Source organism: Pelophylax lessonae (assembly GCF_965119305.1).
Source record: "Pelophylax lessonae genome assembly, chromosome: 2".
Classification (NCBI taxonomy): Eukaryota; Metazoa; Chordata; class Amphibia; order Anura; family Ranidae; genus Pelophylax; species Pelophylax lessonae.
This window is the reverse complement of record NC_138769.1, coordinates 721,699,180-721,726,343: the sequence shown is the minus strand read 5'-3', so window position 1 is coordinate 721,726,343 and position 27,164 is coordinate 721,699,180. Positions and strand designations below refer to the sequence as shown.

The 27,164-nt window shown below is 44.9% G+C and overlaps 2 pseudogenes across 2 annotated transcripts in view; both read right to left on the bottom strand.

The window, feature by feature from the left end:
- LOC309548281 (sodium/potassium-transporting ATPase subunit beta-1-like) overlaps window positions 1-27,164 on the bottom strand; it is a 388,713-nt pseudogene that overhangs the window by 298,607 nt on the left and 62,942 nt on the right. The window lies entirely within an intron of this gene.
- On the bottom strand, window positions 24-26,169 carry LOC309546765 (short transient receptor potential channel 2-like; annotated as a pseudogene). The gene is made up of 10 exons: window positions 25,983-26,169; window positions 19,214-19,414; window positions 16,397-16,559; window positions 16,240-16,244; window positions 14,900-14,907; window positions 12,345-12,422; window positions 11,020-11,072; window positions 5,616-5,685; window positions 5,354-5,483; window positions 24-656 (listed from the first exon to the last, which is right to left on the bottom strand). The product of its transcript is annotated as a short transient receptor potential channel 2-like (transcript).

Here is a 27,164-nt window from a genome sequence, read left to right as displayed (position 1 = left end):
GAGGGGTTCCCACTATATCTGCACTGAATTACTGGGTCTGCACACTTGCTGTGCCCATTATGAGCTCATGGGCTCCCACCATTTTTGCTGGATTTTTATGTATTTTATATTATGAAGAATGTAACAGGAGGAGCTGGAAAACACAAAGGTGGGTGGAGGCACCCCAAAACTTCCAAGTGGATAAGAACAGAGTTGGGAAATATAGATGGGAAATCTCATTGTTGGAGTATCCAAGGCATATAAAAAGCCAATGGCCCACCAGAATCTACTTATGACTAAAATACCACTTTGGTGGACCAATTCTTCATGTTTACATGTCCTCTCCTGTCTCTGAGTTGTCATTGTCTCCATTTCCCTCGCTTTGGTCCAGGTCATCGGCATATCCGGGTATGGTGGACAGTCCTCTTCTGGTAAAATGCTTCTAAAACTCTCCTGATGCACCGTGACCTCTGATGAGTCCTTCCCAGAACCCACAGACTCCTGGTCGTAGTTCTGGAAGCTGCTTTTCACTTTCATGATATACCGGCTCAGTACGTTCTCACTTTCTTTAGCATTAACCACTGCTTTCTTGTCCGCTAGGGAGCGGCGCAATTGTTTCACCTCCGACTGGAGACGGATGACATTCTTGTTCAGCTCTGTGATCCGGTTGCCGAGATCTGTAGGGGAAAAAGTAGTAATGTAAATGGAGCTCCTATAACGTTGCAGTAAACCGACACTATTGTCACATCCATTTACACCCCTGGGCCATCATGATGACACTGTTGTCACATCCATTTACACCCCTGGGCCATCATGATGACACTGTTGTCACATCCATTTACACCCCTGGGCCATCATGATGACACTGTTGTCACATCCATTTACACCCCTGGGCCATCATGATTTTTTTCATTTTCCAAAAAACTATGACAAAAAAATGACAACTTCCATAAAACCCGCCATGCCTCTTACTAAATACCTTGGTTTGTCTACTTTCCAAAAATGGGTCATTTGGGGGGTATTTGTACTATCCTGGCACTTTTGGCCTCAAGAAATGAGACAGGCCATCAGCACATCAGGACCAATCGATTTTCAGATATACCTATACTGTATATACTATAGTTTGTAGACTCATATTTCCAACGCAACTTTCCTACAGACTAAATAATATACACTGATTTGGGTTATTTTCACCAAAGAAATGCAGCAGAATACATTTTGACCTAAATTTATGAACAAAGATTATTTTTTGCAAAATTTTATAGACACTAAGAAATACATTTTTTTTTTTAAATAAATACCACCAAAATAAGGCTCAACCTATCTCAAAACTATAAAAATGTCATTTGGGTACAGCGTTGCATGATCGCACAATTGTCCTTCAAAGTGTGACGCGCTGAAAGCTGGCCTGGGCAGGAAGGGGGTGAAAGTGCCTTGAAGTGGTTTAAGATTGCTGCTAGACCTGCCTGGTGGGCAATACAGACGTACTTTCAGCCCCCATTCACACTGGGGCGACGCTACTTCGCACCGCGACCTCCGAGGTCGCGGTGCGAGCAGCGCGCCGCTACCTCGGAGCGGCCGCCACGGACTTCGTAACATTGAAGTCTATGGCGGTCGCCTCCTGGTCGCCCCAAAGAAGCTCCGGACCCTTTTTCTGAGTCGGAGCGACTTGTGTCGCTCCTATCAGAACGGGTCCGCAGCTTCCCTATGGGAGGCGACCTGCGGCGACCTGTGAGGCGACCAGGTCGCCTCACAGGTCGCCCCAGTGTGAACGGGGGCTTAGAGGACCCGTTTACCAAAAGGAAGTTCTTTTCAATTTATTTACTCATAACAAAATAAAATGACACAAGTTTGCCAAGAAGATCAGAAAAGATTTGTGGATATCCGAATCTCTGTCAGGGAAGAACCAACCCGAAAACCAGTAGCGAGCAAAAGTAGTGGTGATAAATCATGAAAAGAGGGATAACAAAAAATGCATAATAAATAAATATTTTGCAAAAATACTGCATCAAATTAAAATTTAAGAATGCCGCTGAAGTTTGTCTCCACTAACTAAACATACTGTATCTAGATATCACAATAAATTATCTTTTTGTCTTTTAGCCCTGCAGAAAGGGCTCTCTAATCCGTCGGTACGCATTGACTTTATTTTTACTTGTAGAAATCCAAAAAGAGAGAGACCGCACTCAAAGATGTAAAATAAAAATCAATCGAACTCCTTTATTCTCCATAAATATAGCAGACAGACAGTGCAATACACGGACAGACGTGTCGGGTTGACGCGTTTCACGATAAAGATCGCTTAATCATAACCACACACGTGGTTACCACACACTCGTGTGTGGTTATGATTAAGCGATCTTTATCGTGAAACGCGTCAACCCGACACGTCTGTCCGTGTATTGCACTGTCTGTCTGCTATATTTATGGAGAATAAAGGAGTTCGATTGATTTTCATTTTACATCTTTGAGTGCGGTCTCTCTCTTTTTGGATTTCTACATGCTTGGATGGCGGATCTGACCTGCACCGAGTGCTGAACTTGAGCGGCTTCTTGTTTTTGCCTTTATTTTTACTTGCCCACAATAATGACTGGAACTTAACCACCAATTTGGACAACTCCTTCGTACCCACCACATTCTACTGTACTTTGTTGTAGAACCCTTACCCCACACATACCTGTATCTGCAAGAGTTGAGCAAACAAGCACCCCGACAAAACAACAAACTGAATGAAGCTTCCAACCCCAGATCTTGAACACCATTATGGGTAGAGATGAGCAAACTTCTGAAACTCTTAAGCCCAGTAAACACTTACTGATCGTTGGCCGAATGATCGGCCGTCTTTTGTCCAGGGCTGTCGTGTCTGTTGAAAACTGCAAAAGACTGCACACAAATTTTGTCGGCCAACAACAGCCGACTGCAGAAGTGATGTCATGTGATGGTTAACTTTCCTTGTCTTTTTTCTTTTCTGAGCATGCCCAGTCTTGCTAATCTGCTGTCTGTCGGCCGAAATCTGTACTGACTGGCGAACAATCGGCCATTCTGGTGTTGGCCAACAAAAATTTTAAAGTCTGCACGACAGATTCTGTTCGGCCGAAAATGCGCTGTCGGCTGTCGGAAGCATCATACTAACAAGCCTACAATCGGCCGATCGGTCGTCGGACGAATATTTACGGCTGACAATCGGTACGTGTGAACGGGCCTTTAATCAGTTGTGGCTGGCCTGATTTTTTTTTAAAAAATTTGAGAACCTCCAAAATTCTGATTTCAGTCCTACTGAAGCCAATAGTATTCTTAACCAGGCCAGAAAAAGTGTGCATTACAGAACAAACATGATGGAACATTGTGTAGAATGGTTTTGGAAGTTTCTGGTTGCCTTATTAGATGATGGGGCGAAAAAAATCATCTTGAGACACTTCTTTTAAGACCGGAAGGATTTGCCCCCTTCCTGACCAGGCCCTATTTTGCGATTCGGCACTGTGTTATTTTAATGGACAATTGCGCTGTCGTGCGATGCTGTACCCAAATAAAATTGACGCCCTTTTTTCCCCCACAAACAGAGCTTTCTTTTGGTGGTATTTGATCACCTGTGCGATTTTTTTTTTTTTTTTTGCGCTATAAACAAAAAAGAGAGCGACAATTTTGAAAAAATAACAATATTTTTCACATTTTTTATATGAAATTCTCAAAAATAAATGTAAAAATCAAACTTTTTTAACATTTTGGGCCAATTTGTTTTCTGCTACATATTTTTGTTGAAAAAAATTGCAATAAGCGTATTTTGACTGGTGTGCGCAAATGTTATTGCGTTTACTAACTACTGGAAAGATTTATGTCATTTTTATTGTTTTTTTTTTTTAACTAGTAATGGCGGCGATCTGCAATTTTTTTGTGGGACTGCGACATTGCGGTGGACAGATCAGACCCCTGACTGACATTTTTGACACATTTGGGGGTACCAGTGACATTACTACAGTAATCAGTGCTAAAAATATGCACTGTTACTGTAATAATGACACTGGCAGGGAAGGGGTTAACATTGTAGGTGATCAAGGGGTTAAATGTGCATCTAGGGGAGTTATTCTAACTGTGGGGGGGCGTGGCTTGAGAAATGACCACAGAGACCTGAAATCCTATATAGAAGGATCACATGGGCTCTATGATCATCCCAGGGAGAAGAACGGTCAGCTGTGTTTACAACAGCGGACCGTTCTTCTCTCTCAGCAGGGAATGATCACGGGTGTCAGGCAGCAATCAGAGCCACCTCCCCGCTGCATCGGCTTCCCCGCTGACGAGCTAGCGGCGTGCGCTCGCCCCCTAGCCTCGTCCACGCGAGCGACGTACAGCTACGGCGATTTGCCTGTGAGTGGCTGCCTGCCGTGGTATAACTGCGGCGGGCGGTCGGGAACAGGTTAAAAAATTCTACCAGGGTTAGTAATATAGAATTTGGGACCTATTGGCACTGGTAGTAGAGAGATGAGGGTGCTAATGGAACTGTAAAAGCAGATATATGGCAGAAACAGTCTTTGGAGCTGCCTCAAGCCCATTTCTCCGAGAAGACTTTTGTGAATCAGAGCTGCCAAGAATAACAGAGAAATTTGGATTTTGATATCCGAATCTGTGAAATTCAGTCCGAATTTAGTGTCACCTGAAATTCAGGATCAACTCTAATCATGATTATCATCCATTACCTCTACACACTTTAAAGCGGAGTTCCGGGCACAAAATCGATATTTTTTTTTTGTGCCCCTCCGCTAGTTAGACATCACCTGAAAAGGAATTGGATAGTTAGGTTTTTTCTTTTTGTTTACTCACCTTGTAATTGAAGATCGTAAATACTCACCTCAGAGTACTTCCTCCCTCAGCGCCGCGGCTCACCCCGTCACTTCCTGTCTCGCGATGATTCCTGGGAGCTGAACGTCATCGCTCCCAGGAATCAATGCGACGGCACCGGCCCCTCTCGTCACTTCCGGGCGACGCCGCATTCCCCTGCTAAACAGCTTCTGGGCATGCCCAGAAGCTGTGGAGGAATGCGGCGCCGCACCGGAAGTGACGAGAGGGGCTGGTGCAGGCGCATTCTGGGACAAGAAGACGCGGAAGAAGACACAGAAGAGGACCGCGCCGGCTTCAGCTGCCCTCAAGAAAGATGGAAACGCTGTGGAAGAAATTTTATAAGTAAGTATTTCTTCTAAAAGGTAAGTGCGAACCGGGACAGATCAGAGGCTAGCCATTGTGGAATGTACTAGCCCTGACTGTCCTGGGGGTATGTTTATTGAAAAATGACTTCTGTGCCCGGAAACTCCGCTTTAAAGACAAATAAAAAATTAGGGATTAGTAAAGGGAAGGGGGGCAAGGATCCAGTATTACTTTTTACCTTTTCGTTTGCTTTCCTCAAACTCCCTGCGAGCCGTATCGATATATCTCTGCACCAGAGCTTTGATCACCTGCAGGCGGTACGAGATGCTGCTCTCCCCGGACTCTCCAGTGCCGACTCCCCTGTTGGACTGAATGGGAAAACATGGTCCAGGACCATCAGGATTCACTTTGAATAAATATTTGCTTATGGACACCAAAGAAAATGTTTCAGGACTTTTTTTTTTTAAAGCAGAGTATTGCAGATCTTTTTAGGTACTTACAATGGTAGAGATTGGTGGGTATTCTTGCTTCTTCTTGGGTTTGTAGCAGCACATATTTCGAAAAATGGCTCTGTGATTGGGCAAAAATACTGGTGTTATTTGAGCTCTGTGCCATGCATGTAGTGCAATCATACTGTACATTATAGTAGATGAGGACAGCAAGTTTGGAAAAGGTTGCCAAACGTCTCTGTGAAGTAAGAGCCAATAAGCTTAGGCAACAACCCACCCCTTAGCTCTTCAGGAAATCATAATGTTGGAGCCCCATTGGTGGGAGGTGCGCGAGCTTCCCCATCCCACTGGCTCCCATTTGTTAGTTGGTGACTGGGAGCTGTTGGTAACACAGTCACGGTGATGGGGGAGCAAGAATGAGCATGTTCCCAGCACAAAAGACAAACACATATACAGTATCTCACAAAAGTGAGTACACCCCTCACATCTTTGTAAATATTTTAATCTATCTTTTCATGTGACAACACTGAAGAAATGACACTTTGCTACAATGTAAAGTAGTGAGTGTATAGCTTTTGTAACAGTGTAAATTTGTTGTCCCCTCAAAATAACTCAACACACAGTCACTGATGTCTAAACCGCCGGCAACAAAAGTGAGTACACCCCTAAGGGGAAATGTCCAAATTGGGCCCAAAGTGTCAATATTTTGTGTAGCCACCATTATTTTCCAGCACTGCCTTAATCCTCTTGGGCATTGAGTTCACCAGAGCTTCACAGGTTGTCACTGGATTCTTTTTCTACTCCTCCATGACGACATCACAGAGCTGGTGAATGCTGGAGACCTTGCTCTCCTCCACCTTCCGTTTGAGGATGGCCCACAGACGCTCAATAGGGCTTAGGTCTGGAGACATGCTTGCCCAGTCCATCACCCTTACCCTCAGCTTCCTTAGCAAGGCAGTGGTCGTCTTGGAGGTGTGTTATGGGTCGTTATCATGTTGGAAAACTGTCCTGCGGCCCAGTCTCCAAAGGGAGGGGATCATGCTCTGCTTCAGTATGTCACAGTACATGTTGGCATTCATGGTTCCCTCAATGAACTGTAGCTCCCTATTGCCGGCAGCACTCATGCACCCCCCAGACCATGAAACTCCCACCACCATGCTTGACTGTAGGCAAGACACATTGTCTTTGTACTCCTCACTTGGTCGACGCCACACACGCTTGACACCATCTGAACCAAATAAATTCATCTTGGTCTCATCAGACAACAGAACATGGTTCCAGTAATCCATGTCCTTAGTCTGCTTGTCTTCAGCAAACTGTTTGCAAACTTTCTTGTGCATCATCTTTAGAAGAGGCTTCCTTCTGGGATGGCAGCCATGCAGACCAATTTGATGCAGTGTGCGGCGTATGGTCTGAGCACTGACAGGCTGACCTCCCACCCCTTCAACCTCTGCAGCAATGCTAGCAGTACTCATACGTCTATTTCCCAAAGACAACCTCTGGATATGACGCTGAGCATGTGCACTCAACTGCTTTGGTCGACCATGGCGAGGCCTGTTCTGAGTGGAACCTGTCCTGTTAAATAGCTGTATGGTCTTGGCCTCCGTGCTGCAACTCAGTTTCAGGGTCTTGGCAATCCTCTTATAGCCTAGTCCATTTTTATGTAGAGCAACAATTCTTTTTTTCAGATCCTCAGAGAGTTCTATGCCATGAGGTGCCATGTTGAACTTCTAGTGACCAGTATGTGAGAGTGAGAGCGATAACACTAAATTTAACACACCTGCTCCCCATTCACACCTGAGACTTTGTAACACTAACGAGTCACATGACACCGGGGAGGGAAAATGGCTAATTGGGCCCAATTTAGATATTTTGACTTAGGGGTGTACTCACTTTTGTTGCCACCAGTTTAGATATTAATGGCTGTGTGTTGAGTTATTTTGAGGGGACAGCAAATTTACACTGTTATACAAGCTGTACACTCACTACTTTACATTGTAGCAAAGTGTCATTTCTTCCGTGTTGTCAAATGAAAAGATATAATAAAATATTTACAAAAATGTGAGGGGTGTACTCTATTTTTCTTCTCAAACAGAAGACAATCACACTCCAATTATCACAAGTCTTTCGTCTTACTTTATTGAACTGAAGCAAACTGCAGTCAAGCCTAGGACCACCCCATGTTAAAGCCAGCCATAGACAGTTTGAATCTTGCTGAACCGACAGAGATTTCAACCATGTATGGGCAGGCTAAATGTACCAAGTTTAACAATCAAAAAACTTGGGTACAACCAGCCTGCCAGATTTTACATGCGATTATTACTAGTGGCTGTTATAGCCGCTAGCAATAATCACTGTCTTCTGCCAGCGGGGACGGCTTCCCCCGCCCTCTCGCCAGGAGAATACAATAGCTCGGCAGTTGGAATTCCCACATCAACAATCTCTGTGTTGATAGGGAAATCAAACAAATTTCTTTCCTGCAACCCGTAGTTGCAGGAAAGAAATGTTCTCCATGTATGGCTTCCTAACACATTTCACTCTTGCGCTGGCTTATTCCTAATAATCCAACACAAGGGCGAAACATGTTAGGGTTGAGTGGCAGTAGGTGGGGCTCCAGTGTGCTTTGTTTGGTTCAAAAATGTTGGAGGAAAGACCTGACGTCATTGGAGTGGGTTTGACTTTTTCATACTGTGTGGGATGGACTAGTGAATCATGAACTCAAAAATACCAATATTCCATGCATCAATATACCATTAATATACTGTACATACAAATATGTGATATTCATAGAATGAAAGGCGGTGGAACACATGTGGGAATCACGTGATATAGTGATCTTTCTGAGTTTATGATTCACTAGTTGATCACGCATATATAAAGATTATGGTTGTGCTGCACTTTTATAACATATATTGTCAAAAGTATTGGGACGCCTGCCTTTACACGCACATGAACGTTAATGGCATCTCAGTCTAAGTCTGTAGGGTTCAATATTGAGTTGGCCCACCCTTTGCAGCTATAACAGCTTCAACTCTTCTGGGAAGGCTGTCCACAAGGTTTAAGAGTGTGTCTATGGGAATGTTTGACCATTCTTCCAGAAGGGCATTTGTGAGGTCAGGCACTGATGTTGGACAAGAAGTTCTGGCTTGTAGTCTCCACTCCAATTCATCCCAAAGGTGTTCTATAGGGTTGAGGTCAGGACTCTGTGCAGGCCAGTCAAGTTCCTTCACCCCAAACTCACTCATCCATGTCTTTATGGACTTTGCTTTGTGCACTGATCCAAATCATTTGGTGGAGGGGGGGATTATGGTGCGAGGTTGTTTTTCAGGGGTTGGACTTGGTCCCTTATTTCCAGTGAAGGGAACTCTGAATGTGTCAGCATACCAAGACATTTTGGCCAATTTCATGCTCCCAATTTTATGAGAACAGTTTGGGGATGGCCCCTTCCTGTTTCAACATGATTGGGCACCAGTACACAAAGCAAGGTCCATAAAGACATGGTTTTGGGTGGAGGAACTTGGCTGGTTGCAAAGAGTCCTGACCGCAATGCAATACTACACCTTTGGGATGAATTAGAGTGGAGACTGCAAGCCAGGCCTTCTCGTTCAAAATCAGTGCCTGACTTCACAAATGCGGTTCTGGAATAATGGTCAAACATTCCCATAGACACACTCCTAAACCTTGTGGACAGCCTTCCCAGAATAGTTGAAGCTGTTATAGCTGCAAAGGGTGGGCCAACTCAATACTGAAACCTACAGACTAAGACTGGGATGCCATTAAAGTTCATGTGCGTATATAGGCAGGCGTCCCAATACTTTTGACAATATATGTTATAAAAGTGCAGCACAACCATAATCTTTATATATGCGTGATCAACTAGTGAATCATAAACTCAGAAAGATCACTATATCACGTGATTCCCACATGTGTTCCACCGCCTTTCATTCTATGAATATCACATATTTGTATGTACAGTATATTAATGGTATATTGATGTATGGAATATTGGTATTTTTGAGTTCATGATTCACTAGTCCATCCCACACAGTATGAAAAAGTCTCTTAGAGGACAAACCCACTCTTTTCCAAAACAGTCAAGCCTCAGCGTTCACTCCGTCTCCTGTCCAACTGTACAAGAGCAGTGTCTCAGGCGATGCTGCTCTCCTTGAGTGGGGAAATTTCAAAGCACTATAAGAAAATAAAGGAGAGCGCAAACGCCTAGTGCATTACCCTAATCACCATAGAATTTATTAAGAAGCCAAAAGCATACTCACAAACTTGAGGAAATCACAAGCATTTAAAATTACAACTCCAACTTGGTAGATCCCAGATCGCTCCGTTGGCAATGCTAATGTATTTCGGTAATCAGGCTCCCTTCCTCAGGGCTCCGAGGAAGGGAGCCTGACTCCAAAAAAGCGTCAGATTTCCCAACACAGTGATCTAGGATCTGGGATGCTTTTGGGTTTTTAATAAAATTCTATGGTGATTAAGGTAATGTACTAGGCCAGGCATGTCCAACCTACGGGCCGAGGGCTGCATGCGGCCCAGAACCTCAGGCAATGCGGCCCACTGCCCCCTGACAATTTAGTTTTTTGCTGGGGAGGAAAGAAGTCAGGTGGGGGGCATGGCCACAGCAGCTGCCAACTAACGGTAGGCAGAGGCTGCCTCAGAGGGGAGGGGGGGGGGGGGACATGTGCAGTGTTTCTGACTCCTACCACCATGACCACTTTAAATCACTGAAGTGGTCACGGTGGTTAGAGTGTTCCTTTATTATCACTCAGAAGAAGTAAACCTCCATATACTGATTCCATTTCATTTGATCATCCTCTAGTTGTGTTAAATTAGTGCGGGGGGCGTGGCGGCGCGGGAAGGGCACAGTAGCATTTTATTACTTATATATCTTATATATTTTATATGCGGCCCGAGAAAATTTCTCTACACTCAATGTGGCCCAGAGAAGCCAAAAGGTTGGACACCCATGTACTAGGCATTTGAGCCCTCCTTTATTTTCCTATAGTCCCAATACTTTTGACAATATAGTGTATTTACCTTCGTTTGGTGTGGGAACACATATCATTGCTGGCAGCAACTGGAGGATAGCAACATAGATCTGTTGTGGTAAATAGATTAAGGGGATTATTGCGCAGATCATTTTTTAGATATTACAGTGTGGGATGGGCTTTCATTCGGCCTGCACCCAGTGTTCCAGAGGCTGGGAATGCAATCAGCCTCGAGCATACTGTGAATTCTCCCTGCCATAATTCCCAGCTTTGTTCCCAGGTAGAATATGTGTGCAGACTTAGGAACTCAGAACAGAGATCCCCCCAATCCTTGAGAGGTAGAAGAGGCCGTTGGGGCTTTCACTCTTCAGTATCTACCAAACACCAAAATATCTGCTGTAGTCCATGTCCAGGCTCTCAGGGAGTAAGGCTGACATTGGAGATGAGGATAGTACCTGATGATGTAGAAGAGAGATTTTGGGGTAGGGTCACAGGGGTGGACTGACAACTCATGGGGCCCCCGGGCAAACAGAGATCATGGGGCCCCCTGTGTCCACACTCAAGCCACACAAAGCCCCACCTACAAATTGCATCTCTGCCACATAGAGTGGGCATTTAAATATCTACCACAGCATAGCCTGCATGGAAGTTCCTGGCTTCTTTCTGTAGTGTGTAGCCTCTCATGGGGCCCCCTACTGACCCTGGGCCCTCGGGCAGTGCCCTAATCCCCAAATGGTCAGTCCGCCCCTGGGTAGGGATGATGTTTAACCACTTGCCGACTGCCTAACGCCGATCTACGTCGGCAGTCAGCCCCTCACAGGCAAAGTGACGTAGGGCTACGTCACTAGCTTGTGAGGGTCTAGGGAGCGAGCGCGCGCCCCCGGAGGAGCGCTCCCGCTCCCGCGTGGTCACGGACCCCCCCGCGCGTGTGACCAGCGGACCCGATGTCCGCCGGTCACTCGGCGATCGGCGGGGGAGAGGGAGAATGTCAGGCAGCTTGTGTAAACAAGCCCCCTGTCATTCTCCTCGCTGTAAAGACACTGATCACACGGATCTAGTATGTAGATCCGTTGATCAGTGTCCTTACAGCTCAAGCCACAGCCAATCACAGTAGGGATACACACAGCCCCTCCCTCCCAAATAAAGTTAACCCCTTCACAACCAGTGTATTTTTACAGTAACAGTGCATATGTATAGCACTGATTACTGTAGAAATGTCACTGGTAACCCCAAAAGTGTCACAAATGTCAGTCAAGGGTCCGATCTGTCCGCCCCAATGTCGCAGTACCGCAAAAAAAAAAATCGCAGATCGCCGCCATTACGCGTTAAAAAAAAAAAACAACAAAAATGACAAAAATCTTTCCCTTTGTTAGTAAACGCGATAACTTTTGCGCAAACCAATCAAAATACGCTTTTTGCGATTTTTTTTTTACCAAACATATGTAGCATAAAACAAATTGGCCGAAAATTTAAAAAAATTTTGATTTTTACTTTTTTTTGGGGGGGAATTTCATATAAAAAAAATGTGAAAAATATTGTTATTTTTGCAAAATTGACGCTCTTTTTTTGTTTATAGCGCGTGATCAAAAAATCGCACAGGTGATCAAATACCACCAAAAGAAAGCTCTGTTTGTGGGAAAAAAAAGGACGTCAAATTCGTTTAGGTACAGCGTTGCACGACCGCGCAATTGTCCGTTAAAGTCACGCAGTGCCGAATCGCAAAATACCCCCTGGTCAGGAAGGGGGTAAAATCTTCCGGGGCTTAAGTGGTTAAGGGAACGGGAAGAGTCAGTCCTTCTCTGAAATAGGACAGATACAGTTCGGAGCGGGCAAATTTCCATTCCACATCAGCGTCATCCTGCAGAGACACCACAAAGAGAGAGAAGAATCAAAGCCAGAAAAAGAGATCCAGTTTATAAGGTATATGGACACAGAATGTGTTTCTTCCTTGGATAAGGTGGGGAATTCTAGATCTGTCAGGTTTTCATAGCAGTTTGTGTCCATGTTGGGAAAATGTATACTGTATGGGCCCACACTGATCCATAGTGATCAACATCGATCCTGGATTTTGCAACTATATTCTTCAAGTTGCATATGCTGGACACCTGTCGTGAGATTGCAACCATTGGAGGACTGCCTTCCACTGGTTCTTTTATTCATAGATATTTAAATAATGGAAAAAGAATTTCTGGAATTTACATTTGGAATATGCACAAATTAATCTCTGGATATTACAGTGATCCTCCTCAGGATCTTTGTGTGGGATGTTTGTTTTTAACCACCTGCCCACCGCTCACATGGAGCGTACTGCGGCAAAGTGGCTCGTTCCTGTCCAGTGACGTAGACCTACGTCGCTGGACTCCTCCCCCTGTAGGAGGCGCGCTCCCGCTGTTTTCATTCACAGCGGGAGTCGGGCAAGGGGAGGAGCAGCGGCGATCGCCGCTGCTCTGCCCCGATCGTCGGGGAATCGATTGAAGAGATCCGCCCGCCTGTGTAAACAGAGCGGGCGGATCTCCTAAGTGACAGGGAGTGACAAATCGGAGTGTTCAGCATAGCTGAAGATCCGATCTGTCCTTCTGTCACTCAGTCACATCCCCCCCCCCACACGTCAGTAAGCACCAGGCATACATTAACCCCTCCCTCTCCAATAAAATTAACCCCTTCACTGTCAGTGTCATTTTTACAGTAACAGTGCATATATATAGCACTGATTACTGCAGTAATGTCACTGGTACCCCCAAAAGTGTCAAAAATGTCAGTCAAGGGTCCGATCTGTCCGCCGCAATGTCGCAGTCCCACAAAAAAAAAAAAAAAAATCGCAGATCACCGCCATTACGCGTTAAAAAAAAAACACCAAAAATCACAGAAATCTTTCCCGTGGTTAGTAAACGCAATAACTTTTGCGCAAACCAATCAAAATACGCTTGATTTTTTTTACCAAACATAGGTAGCATAAAACAAATTGGCCGAAAATGTTAAAAAATTTTGATTTTTACATTTTTTTGGGGGGGAATTTCATATAAAAAAATGTTAAAAATATTATTTTTTCAAAATAAACGCTCTTTTTTTGTTTATAGCGCATGATCAAAAAAATCGCACAGGTGATCAAATACCACCAAAAGAAAGCTCTGTTTGTGGGAAAAAAAGGACGCCAAATTTGTTTAGATACAGCGTCGCACGACCGCGCAATTGTCCGTTAAAGTCACGCAGTGCCGAATCGCAAAATACCCCCTGGTCAGGAAGGGGGTAAAATCTTCCGGGGCTTAAGTGGTTAAAGTCATGGAACCTAATAAGATATCTCATCTGGTGTAGAAGGCTTTGATTACAGTAGGTGGCTCTATTACATGCAACTTTTTTTTTTTTAGCCACCCTCTCTTGCAAGCGCACACACTGGCTGACAACACAACAATTCTCTGTAAATAGTAGTATGAGGGACAAGCTGAACCTTCTCTTTTTTCCTACAGACCTGGAATTCACATAGAGGATCTCCAAGGATGAGGATCAATAGGAGAAGAATGTGTGCGGCTCATTTTAAAAGGACCCCGTCATGTTCTCTAACCAAAGAAACTGGCAGTACGTTGCAACAGAAGAGGTATTATACTCATCTCTCTAGCAGCTGCATTTTCTTACTCGCTTCTGTTCCAGAACTGATGACTTCATTAGAGTGTTTGGGATTCGACAATTTGGGAATGTCTGTGTCCCCCACTTTGTGTTGAGGTTCATTCTCTAAACCCCTACATTGTTCTTCTAGTCATGTAGTGATTTAGAGGTTTGGAGAAAAAACCTAGGCAAACAGCAGCGGACACAAGTATCTGACTCTCCCAGAAGGGTCTTATAGAGGCTGCCAGGGGCGTAACTACAGGGGTTGCAGGGGTTGCGATTGCTACCGGGCCCCATGCTCCAGGGGGCCCAGTAGCAAACCAGTGGGTGAACTTCCAGGATTGCAAAAGTCACACTTGCGACCGGGCCCTGGCATTGCACCACTGTGGGGAGGCCCCAAGATTGCAGGAAGGGAGCCCACTGCAGAACTTGTGAAAGGATACTGCTGCGGGACCGTAATAAAAGGCCATGCAACGAGAGTAAAGAGCCCCAGGATTAGTGGGAAGAGCCCTGGGCTTGAAGGGAAGGGCCCCGGCCAGGGATCTGGGGGGGCCCTTCATGTTTTCTTGTATCGGGGCCCTGAAGGCTCTAGTTACGCCTCTGGAGGCTGCAGTACTGGGATGGAGAGGGGGAGGTAGGAGACACAGGCCTCCAGAGAGGTGAGTATAATACCTCTTCTATTACAGAAAATGGAGGGGGGGGGGGTAGGAGACATGAGAGGGGTGAGTATCATACCTTGTCTACTACAGAGAACGGAAGAAAGGTACAGTAAGAGACATGGGAGACCCAAGAGGGGAGTATAATACCTCTTCTATTACAGAGATCGAAAGGAAGGTAAGAGACATGAAACGAAAGGGAGGAGAGTGTAAGTCCTCTTCTATTACAGATAAGGAAGGGGAGGCAGGAGACATGGGACTCTGGAGAGGGGAGTATAAGTCCCCTTCTATTATAGGGAATAAAGTGGAGGTATGAGACACGGGCACCAAAGAGGAGTATAATACTTCTTTATTATGGAGAATGAAGAGATAGTAGGAAACACGAAACACCAAACGGTATATAGGAGATACAGGCCTCCATAGTGGTGAGCTTAATACCTCTTCTATGGAGAGTGAAGAAGAAATGTAAGACACCAGACCACCAAACAGGGGAGTATAATACCTCTTCTATTACAGAGAACAAAGAGGCAATAGGAGACATGGGACACCAAACAGGGAACTATAATTCCTCTTCTATTAGAGAGAATGAAGGGGAGGTATGAGACACGGGACACCAAAAAAGGGAGTATGATACCTCTTTTATTACAGAGAATAAAGAGACGGTAGGAAACAGGAGACACCAAATAGGGGAGTATAATGGCTTCTATTACAGAGAATGAAGAGGAGGTAGGAGACACGAGACACCAAACAGGGGAGTATAATACCTCTTCTATTACAGAGAATGAAGAGGAGGTAGGAGACACGAGACACCAAACAGGGGAGTATAATACCTCTTCTATTACAGAGAATGAAGAGGAGGTAGGAGACACGAGACACCAAACAGGGGAGTATAATACCTCTTCTATTACAGAGAACGAAGAGAAGGTTGGAGACATAGAACACCAAAGAGAGAATATAATACCTCTTCTAATACTGATAATGAACGGGAGGCAGGAGACATGGGACTCTGCGAGAGGAGAGTATAAGTCCTTTTCTATTATAGCGAATGAAGGGGAGGTAGGAGATACAGGCCTCCATAGTGGTGAATATAATACCTCTTCTATGGAGAATGAAGACGAGACAGGAGACACCATACACCAAACAGGGGAGTACAATACCTCTTCTATTACAGAGAACAAAGAGGAGGTAGGAGACATGGGACACCAAACAGGGGAGTATTATACCTCTTCTATTTCAGAGAATGAAGAGGAGGAAGGAGACACGGGATACCAAACAGGGGTATAACACCTCTTCTATTACAGGGAACGAAGAGGAGGTAGGAGACAAGGGACACCAAACAGGGGAGTATAACACCTCTTCTATTACAGGGAACGAAAAGGAAGTAGGAGACACAGGACACCGGAGAGGGGAGTATAATACCTCTTCTATTACAGAGAACAGAGGGGAAGTAAGAGACACAGGACACCGGAGGGGTGATTATACTACTTTTATACTTGCAGAGAACTGGAGGTATCATTTGATTAGTGACCTGAGAGGGTCTGTTTAAGAACCACCCCAGAGGCTCCCCACTCTTTACCTTATCATGTCATCGATCATTTTGCCGATGGAGATCTGCAGGGTCCCGAGGGTCTCATGTGCAGGGAGGATATAGGCTAAACGTGTAAAGCTCAGCATGCTGGTGACAGCAAACAGAACCTCAGCTATGAACTGCGGGTCCTCTGTGTTCCACTCTGGGCGGCCTGTGGGAGGATAAAAATAAAAAATGTCTCTGTTTTTAAGTGTAGCTTAACTTTTGTAAGAGGCACACATGGAACTTTCTATGCTGATTAAATGTGGCCGATCACAGCAACATCGCTAAGCAAAACTGTTATATATTGAACTATGGGGTGTATTGATTAAAAAAATCACATAGCTGTTTGATGAATCTGCATGTAAAGTAGTTCTGTGAGAATGGGGCAAGCAGATTTGACTTCATCATTTAACAATGTATATGGAGAAATAATTGATAGCAAGAGAGATTACAACTTTTGATCCAGAAATTCGGTGAGCTGACAACCTCCTGTGCTCTCTTGCCTGTGCTGCACCCTTATCAGTTGTTCTTAGCTATCTCTGAGAACTAAAGAATACCTCCCCATATGTTATAGTTATAGAAGGTGTAACAAATTAACCAACACCCCGACTGGGTACCTCAGTTGACAGATGCTCCTAGTGCTTCCCGAGGGCTCCAAGCACTCCACCAGACAGCATAACCACATCAGACCCCACGAACCACCGCAGCTTGGTTGGGGTCTCGCCATTTCCTACCCACCCTGGACCTACGACAAGGCTCCAGGTTCCAGTGGGTGAACCTCTCTTTCCCCAGAGAGTGCAGCAGTAACAGGAACAATCTCTTTGTAATGTTCTGGTACCTATGGTACCCTTATTTCCATTTCTCTCCTAACATTGCTTCCCATCTTGCTATCCAAATGGAACGCATACACCTTTAAGGGCAATGACATCATCGCCGAGCGCCGCTATGAGCGGCTATTTCAATCGCCGGTTTGCTCTCACTCATTGCTCGATAAAACCGCATGTTCACCTTACCTTGTCTTGTGCTGCCGGAGCTTCTAGCTATACCCTTTGCCTGAACTGAACCGGAACCTCGCTGCCGATCCCGTATCTCGCTACCGGATCACTCCTTACTATTGGACCTTGCTACTACTAACTATCTAGTGATAAGTACCCCACAGGGGATTCCTTCCTAAACTATACTTTCACTATCATCTACTGCATATTACAAAGACTATTACTATCTAATCTATTCCTATCATCTGCATAGATTGTTAGCTCTTGGGACTACCATCATCTATCATTGCACTAGGTTACTCTATCTTGTATACATTCTGCTGTCCCCTACCATCTGTACTATACATGATTGCTAGAACCTATCTGCATACTACCATCACCTACCACTCTCCTGAATACTATTACTGAGTGCTCACCATACTATCGCCTGTCTCTCACCTCTATACTATCATATATTCTATCACTCCAGGAACATCATATTGAGTGTATGTATATTGCATAACAGGCTGTGCACGGTGATGAAGTCCTGAGAGTTGGATATGTTGTTCAACAGAATCCCTACACGACTACTGAGTGTAACAATTCTGCAGCTGCAAATCCATTCATTAACAAAAAACGCATGAGCGTTACACTCTTACAAGAGCTTAGTGATTATTGAAGAGCATAGCAATCCCTTGTAGCAGATTCCCCCAATGAGAGACAGAACTCTTGATTGAGGGTGAAGTAAAACACAAACTGTTTATTTGAACACATGCACAAAGAGATATACACTGTGGGACAATCCCCCCTCCCCCTTAGCAGCCAATCCACATACACATATACATCCCATAATAAGTTGATTTTAAGGCAGACAGAAACAATAGAACAATGGAATACAGGCACTTACCAATAACAAACCCCACCCCATCTCACTATCTAGCAAGGGTCTGAGACACTCCTGCAATATTCTAGCAATCTGAAAAGTCAAACCATTCATCTTCATACATTTCCTGAGAGATATTGCTGACAAATATTATTGTCCCATCTGAAGCAATTCAAACCATTAATTATCTGTCTTTCGTTCCCAGTGACGGTAAACACCGTCACAGAAGGGAAGGTGTTCTATAGTCCTAACTGTGGATGACTGTGCTACTCCTTCAAAGATACAGTACAGTGAGTGAACGTTGTCACCCTAGGGCAGGAAGTGTGTTACTCGCTGCATTATCATGTGAAAATGAAAAGCCAGAAAAAAGAAAACTCATGCAGCCACCACATCTGTACTTTAGATACAATTCAGACTTTAGTGTACATTTATATATAAAAAAAAAAAAACACGGAAGCATTCATCCAGTGGAACTGCATATACATTCGCTTTGTGCAAATTGGTAAAAAAACAAATGTTCTTAGACTATATCTATATTCTCTTTAGTCATTGGAAAAAAAAAAAAAAAAAAAAGCATTAATGGAGAAAATACCACATTATGGCCACTAGATGGTGCTAAATATCATAGTAAATGAATATGCTTCTTAGCTCCTTCTAGTGGCCATAATGTAGTGTTTCCCCATCCACTATTTGTTTTCAATGGATAACATTTGATCTGTATAAAATGTAGTCTGAGAATGTTTGATTTTCCCTATTTTCACAGAATGAATGTGCATGCAGCTCTGCAATTTTTTTTATATACACCACTTAAAGAGTTTATAATATTTCTGAAACATTTTATTTTTGGTCATTTTAGTTATTCCATGTATACCTCTTGGTGGACGTGCACAGGCTCTTTTGAAGGGGTGTCTGCTTTTGGTTAATATAAACATTAGTAGACCTAATCATTGCAGCCGGTTCTACTACCTGCTTTTGTGAAGTAGAAGCATATGTCAGACTCTGGGTCATCTCGGCAGGACAGGTACCCTCTCACTGCCACTAGGATCCGCAGGGAGAACGAGGCCAGATACATGCTGATGGTGACGATGTCCAGAAAGTTCCACCAATCTAGGAAGTAACTTCTCAGTCCTTCGATCCAGACCTCCTTACATTCATGCCACAAAAATCCTGCAGACACGAGAAATAGACACGATAAAGTCTTAGGCAGGTCATAGACATGAATGTGCAGGTACAACCTAATCCCATCCAATTAATGCTCTCCCCATAAAAACCAGGAGTACACCGATCAATCTCCAATATCACCCTGCCACCATGGAGCAAGGTCAAACCTTCTTCCTGGGGTCAAATATTCATAAGTCATGCAAATGCCGAAACCCATCAATTGCTTCACATTGCCCTTTATTTAAATCCATGTTGTACAAAAAGTTATAGTCACCTGCGCGTTGCAGCTTAAGTGGCGTTAGCCATGGCAACTTAGGCTGAAATGTGTAAGCGACTTATTTTTTAACAAGATGGATCTTTAACTACTTATCTATTGCCATTCATTCATAAATTGTGTAATGGTGGATGTTCTATTTCTGCAGTTTATAAATGACACTGCAGAAATCATCCCCCCAGCAGTCAGTGTGCATGTCAATGGCTGTGAAGCAACACAGCGTACAGAGACAATCTGAGCGGCTCTGTGCCTTGTGATTGCTGTGACAACTAATCATAGTGACCACGAATGTAAACACTGTAGTGTTTACATTGCTGAGCCCGCCCCTTCTTCTTACACTGGAGGAACTAATGAATGAATGAGTCACTTATTAGTTCCAGGTGAGCAGATCAGTGGATATTTAAAGAGTCATGGATAGTTTTTAACCCCCCCCCCCCTTTTGTACATCAGATCTCCTGTAAATTAACCCCTTCACCTTCCTTATTCTACACAATAACCCCTTCATCTCCATTCTCCCACTGTATGTCATCTGTACATTAAAGAAAAAGGGAATTAGTTCACACTTCAATACTCCCCCTCTGCAAGCAGAATTGCAGAAATTTTTTCCCATCTCTAAATTTTGTATTATTTATTTATTTTATTTTATTTTTAGCTCCCCCCTGTAGCCATTCTGACCTAGGCCAGAATCATGTGTACCTGGGATACCTATATCATATCTCTGAGGAGGCTGCAGAGCGACTGGGGGGCGGACTTGTGTGTCATCAGAGCTGGCTGCCTGCAACGGGAATTGGCCTCCAGCTAAAAGCTACCAAGATGGTGGCATGGGACCAGTTTTTTGGCACAGGAACAGCAGGTTGCAGCAGTACAATGCCAAATTTGCTGTGTGGGTGATTATGTGCTTTAACCGGTTGCCGACCGGCGCACGACTATATTATACTGCGGCGGTCAGCACCGGCCAGGCAGAGTGACGTATCGGTACGTCACTCGCCTGTCACTGACTTGCGAGCCAATTGCGGGCGGGCGCGCGCCCGCCGAGGCGCGCGCCCGCCGTGGCTCGTTCACAGACAAGTCAGTGCGTGTGACTGGCGGACTCGATGTCCGCCGGTCACACTACGATCGCTCCTGTGAAGGGAGAAAGGCGGAGCGGCTTATGTAAACAAGCCGCCCGTCATTCTCCCTGGTGTAAAAATGAAGATCAGACGGTTCTACTGTGTAGAACCGTTGATCTTTGTTTTTACACCAATAGCCATGTCCCTGCACAGTTAGAATCACGCCCCTAGAACACACTTAACCCCTCCCTGTCCAATAAAGTTAACCCCTTCCCTGCCAGTGTCATTTTTGCAGTAACAGTGCATATGTATAGCACTGATTACTGCAGTAATGTCACTGGTACCCCCAAAAGTGTCAAAAATGTCAGTCAAGGGTCCGATCTGTCCGCCGCAATGTCGCAGTACCGAAAAAAAAAATCACAGATCGCCACCATTACGCGTTAAAAAAAAAAAACACCAAAAATGACAAAAATCTTTCCCTTTGTTAGTAAACGCGATAACTTTTGCGCAAACCAATCAAAATAAGCTTTTTGCGATTTTTTTTCCAAACATAGGTAGCATAAAACAAATTGGCCGAAAATGTTAAAAAATTTTGATTTTTACATTTTTTTTGGGGGGAATTTCAAGTAAAAAATGTGAAAAATATTGTTATTTTTGCAAAATTTACGCTCTTTTTTTGTTTATAGCGCATGATCAAAAAATCGCACAGGTGATCAAATACCACCAAAAGAAAGCTCTGTTTGTGGGAAAAAAAAGGACGTCAAATTCGTTTAGGTACAGCGTTGCACGACCGCGCAATTGTCCGTTAAAGTTACGCAGTAAAAAATCGCAAAAAACCCCCTGGTCTTTTAGCAGCCAAATCCTCCGGGGCTTAAGTGGTTAAAGGGCGCTACAGGTAAGTGAGAAAAAAAAAATATAGGCGGTGGGGGGATTTGTGTACTGTCTTAACCCCGTCACCGCCCCTCTCTGTGTATGACCTGTGTGCATTGTACCTAGTGCACCATTATCAATCTCCACATTTTAATCCACTAAATACCAGCATTGTTCATCATTTCTAAAAAAGTGTGGTATAAAATGAGATCACTTTGTGTTTATCACTTTCCAAAAAAGGGGTCATTTCTGGGGTCTGCAGTTTTCTCTTTTAAATTGTTTGGTTTTGTTATCCTTTACATAGTAAAAATATCCCTCACCCCTGTTGTTATTACAAACGCAATTCCAAAAAAGTTGGGACACTGTACAAATTGTGAGTAAAAAAGCAATGGACCACTGTAACAATGGTTACATGATTTTCGATCCTTCCCACCCTCCAGGCATTCAGAACTATTTAAAGGAACCCCAGGGTAGGTGGAAAAGGGGTGAATTGCTTACCTTTTTCTAAAGTTTCCAGGCAGGTATTTTTCAATCTTCTCCCAGCAGTGGGCCAGAGTATGCTGCACTCTCCATTAATACTCTGTAAACGAACGCCATTGTGTTGATGCCTCCTCAGGGTTGATGCCCATGATAACCTGCACTCACAGTATGGTCCTCAGTCTTTCAACCCAGGAGACTGAGGACATCTTGTGGCCAAGCAGAGGTACTGTGGGGAGCAGCTCCGGAGTATTATATTGCCTAAGCTTGTTTTTTGTTTTGTTTTTTTTTTATTAACCACTTACCGCATATCGACCTAGGGCTACGTCGGTAAACTTTGCGGGCTTATACCGGGATGATGCCTCTAGCTAGAGACATCATCCCGGTACCGTGGTTTGAAGCCGACGGTCGGCTTTCCGTCTGTAACGACCGATGCGGCTCGGGAGCCGCTCGATCGTTACCCGGGGGGTGGGAGGGGACGTCCCCCTCCCGCCGCCTTCCGTGGCTTTGCTCGGGGCTCCCGTCCCACCGGGAGCCCCGAGCACCCAGCCGGCATGTCCGCCGGCTGGATGGAGTCCCGATGAATGCCGGAAACGGCATAGATCGGGTCTCCGATGACGCAACCCGGAGGCGGCGTCCATGACGTCACGTCCGGGTTACTGTGCTGCAAAAGGCGGCAGATTTGAAAAACGGCTGTATGCAAAAATGCCGTTTTCAGCGTTTTGCATACATGGAAGTGTAGTGGAGGGGTTTGGGGTCTTTTAGATCCTCGATCCCTCCATAAAGTGTACCTGTCACTACATATTGGTGTCACAAGGGATGTTTACATTGCTTGTGACAGCAATAAAAGTGATCAGATTTTTTTTTTCTAAAAACCTGTAATAAAGTTAAAAAAAAAAAGAAAAAATAAATAGGAAAAAAAAAAAAAAAATTTAGCCGCCCCGATCACCGTTAGCTCGCGCACAAAAAAAAACGTTTACGCAAGTCGAGCCGCAAATGAAATCGCTGTTCAACCCACACATGTGAGGTATCGCCGCGATTGCCAGAGCGTGAGCAATAATTTAAAAAAAGAGCTACACTCTAACTCTAAACTGGTAACCGTTAAATAAATTTAAAGCGTCGCAGATTGAGATCTCTATTGACCGTAGTTTGTCGCCATCCCACGGGGGGGGGGGCAATTTTAAACCGTAACATGTTGGGTATCTATTTACTCGGCGTGACATCATCTTTCACAATATACAAAAAAAATGGGCTAACTTTACTGTTTAGTATTTTTTAAATGCAGTGAAATGTGATTTTTCAAAATTTTTCCAAAAAAATGGCGTTTTAAAGACCGCTGCGCAAATACCGCGTGACAAAAATTTTTGCAATGGCCGACATTTTATTCTCCAGAGTCTTTTCTAAAAAAATATATTAAATGTTTGGGGGTTCTAAGTAGTTTTCTAGGAAAAAATACTGGTTTTAACTTGTAAACAAAAAGTGTCCGAAATAGGGCTGGGGCTTAAGTGGTTAAAGCGGAGTTCCGGCCACAAAATCGACATAGTCGATTTTGGGCCATCCGCTTGCTATAGGTCACCTGAAACAGAAATGGGTAGTTAGGATTTTTATTTTTTTTTTTACTTACCTTGTAATTGAAGAAAGAAAATACTCACCTCTCTTCCACTTCCTTCCTCGGCTGCACGGCCCGCGCCTCACTTCCTGCTTTGCAATGATTCCTGGGAGCTGAACGCCATCGCTCCCAGGAATCATTGCGACAGCACCGGCCCCGCTCGTCACTTCCGGTGCGACGCCGCATTCCCTGCTAAACAGCTTCTGGGCATGCAATTTTTTTTCTGTGGCCGGAACTCCGCTTTAAAGAGGAAGTAAACCCTCCTCGGGAAGTTGTCCCTATAGGTAAGCCTATGATAAGGCTTACCTATAGGTACTGTAAATATCTCCTAAACATGTACCGTTTAGGAGATATTTACCTTACATGCAGCCAGTGACGTCACTGTGCCGCTAGTGACGTTCCTTCAGAGCCCTGTGCCGTGACCGTCGGCTCCCGCGTGCGTGCGCGCGAGTGACGTCACCGCGGCTCTGGCCAATCAGATGGCAGGATGCCGCGATCCCGGAAGACGGGCGACTGGACATGTTGCCCGTCATACAGGTAAGCAGGCGGCACGGCGGGGGCTCGTTCTAAGGTAAATATTTCATAATGAGCTAGTAAGTAACTAGCTAGTAACTTTTAACCACTTGCCGACCGCCGCACGACTATCTACGTCGGCGGTCAGCCCCTCACAGGCAAACTAACGTAGGGCTACGTTGCTTGCTTGTGAGGGTCTAGGGAGCGAGCGCGCGCCGCCGGAGGCGCGCTCCCGCTCCCGCGTGGTCACGGACCCCCCCGCGCGTGTGACCAGCGGACCCGATGTCCGCCGGCCACTCGGCGATCGGCGGGGGAGAGGGAGAATGTCAGGCAGCTTGTGTAAACAAGCCACCTGTCATTCTCCTCGCTGTAAAGACACTGATCACATGGATCTACTATGTAGATCCGTTGATCAGTGTCCTTACAGCTCAAGCCACAGCCAATCACAGTAGAAAGCACGCCCCTAGGGACACACACAGCCCCTCCCTCCCAAATAAAGTTAACCCCTTCACTACCAGTGTATTTTTACAGTAACAGTGCATATATATAGCACTGATTACTGTAGAAATGTCACTGGTAACCCCAAAAGTGTCAAAAATGTCAGTCAAGGGTCCGATCTGTCCGCCGCAATGTCGCAGTACCGCAAAAAAAATCGCAGATCGCTGCCATTACGCGTTAAAAAAAAAACAACAAAAATGACAAAAATCTTTCCCTTTGTTAGTAAACGCAATAACTTTTGCGCAAACCAATCAAAATACGCTTTTTGCGATTTTTTTTACCAAACATAGGTAGCATAAAACAAATTGGCCGAAAATGTTAAAAAATTTTGATTTTTACATTTTTTTGGGGGGGAATTTCATATAAAAAAATTTGAAAAATATTGCTATTTTTGCAAAACTGACGCTCTTTTTTTGTTTATAGCGCGTGATCAAAAAATCACACAGGTGATCAAATACCACCAAAAGAAAGCTCTGTTTGTGGGGAAATAAAGGACACCAAATTCGTTTAGGTACAGCGTCGCACGACCGCGCAATTGTCCGTTAAAATCACGCAGTGCCGAATCGCAAAATACCCCCTGGTCGGAATGGGGGTAAAATCTTCCGGGGCTTAAGTGGTTAAGTTTTAAACTTTTAAGTTTAAAACACTAAAATTAAAGATTTTGAGGTTGGAACTAAGATATAAATAGCTAAATCTGACCTCTAGCAGTCTTGCACAGTGCCGTCTTCTCTCCTGGATTGTAATGGCTTCCTCTGATTTTACTGCACACTATGAGCTTCTCACAATGTGCATTAGAAGCTGCAGCAAGTCAGATAGAGCCCCGCCTCATTCCCTGGCTGGAGGATGTCCAGCACTTTCCTCCCCAGCCTGACTGTCCCTTGCTTGCCCCTTTCATTAATTGGATTTCAGTTTCAATCATGGAGGCTGAGCATCACATATGGGTGTTACTTGAATGCAAATGCAGCTTGCCTAGGAACGCCCACTCTTCCAGACTGACACCCACTTATCAAAGCATTTTTATATTTGCATAACTCCTCCCAAGAGCCGCCCACTGCTTGCATTAGAACTGAGTGCTTTTGAGAGGAGTACTGAGGCATGTACAGCCCCCTGCCCCTCCCACCAGCTATGATCTGCCTGCATTGCATAGAGAAGCACAGATGACATCGCTAAGTGTGAAATAAGGTGTAATCAAAAGGTTTTATATAAAGGTTGATGGGGGGGGGGGGGGGGCTGGAAGGAACACATTAGCAGATTAAACTTCATTCTAAAAGTCTGTAAACTGACCGGCAACCCAGATGATGTGCAACGAGTTCTGCCAGATGCTCTGATCGAGGCCTTCGTATATATCGTGCCTCTTCTCCATGATCATGGACTCCACCAGGAGGAAAATCAGGAACCACAAGTACGAAGCAGAGTGAAGGAATTTTATGACCGTAATTTTCAGGATTCTCCCCACCTGGATGACGGACATCACACAATTAATACAGACATTATCGGATATCGATATCGGATACAAAAATAAATAAGCAGAGGTTCTCTTCACTGTACAGGTGATCAGTAGATTCAGATATACAGGCAGCTGAGTGTTCCTTTAAAATCAAGCTTGGATCCGCCTCCTCCCACATCCAGAGCCTTCCTATTGGTCCTCTACGATGGACTGACCAGCAGATGCACTCAGGAATTATGGAAATAATTATGGGACTTTTTTAAAGGTAAATTTGTGCAGGCTTGGCTGGCAGCTAAGCCTATCTGTGTTTTTCCTGGGTTGGGCAGAGATCCAGGGAGAGCTGGATGACTCACAGGCAGCATCACTGAGACCTCCCCCCTACTTCTCAAACTTGCTGGAAACTTCCAGAAGATTGGGAGGGGAGGTAAGGTGGAGCTGCCTGGAGTATTCTGAGGGCCCTGACCAATCCTCAACATGGGTTGGCAGGGGGCAAGCCCCCTCAAATACTCTGGGTCTGCCCAGCTGGGGAGGAGTATGTTCAGGTGGAAGCTGGAGATGGAGTGTTAGACTGTTGGTGGCCTTTGAGGGAGCTCCCCAGTCTGGTAGAAAAGGGGGGTGACTTGGGCCTAGGCTCAGGTGCAGGCAGGACCCTCTTCAAGACACACAGAGGTGTCCTGACCAGGAGCAAGGAGAGGACAGTGGGAGAACAATGCTAGGCAAGTCTCCAGGAGGACAAGGAACAGCCAAGAGGGCTTGTGAGTGACATACAGTTAAGAGGACTGAGGTGGAGCAGTCTGGGGTGGGTGCAGAGCCACTCAGGAAGACTGTGGTGGCACAGGCAGTGTGAAAGGGGCAGCTACAGCCAGGAGGGCTGGCAGGGCCTGAAGAGGGGGTACTGGGAGCAGTAACCACAGAGAGGACAGCTAGTACCAAAGACTTCTATCTTTTTTTACTACACCATAGGGGCCCACTGTCCCTGCCTGTAAAGGGCATTAAACCAGACCCAGCTGAGATTTTGC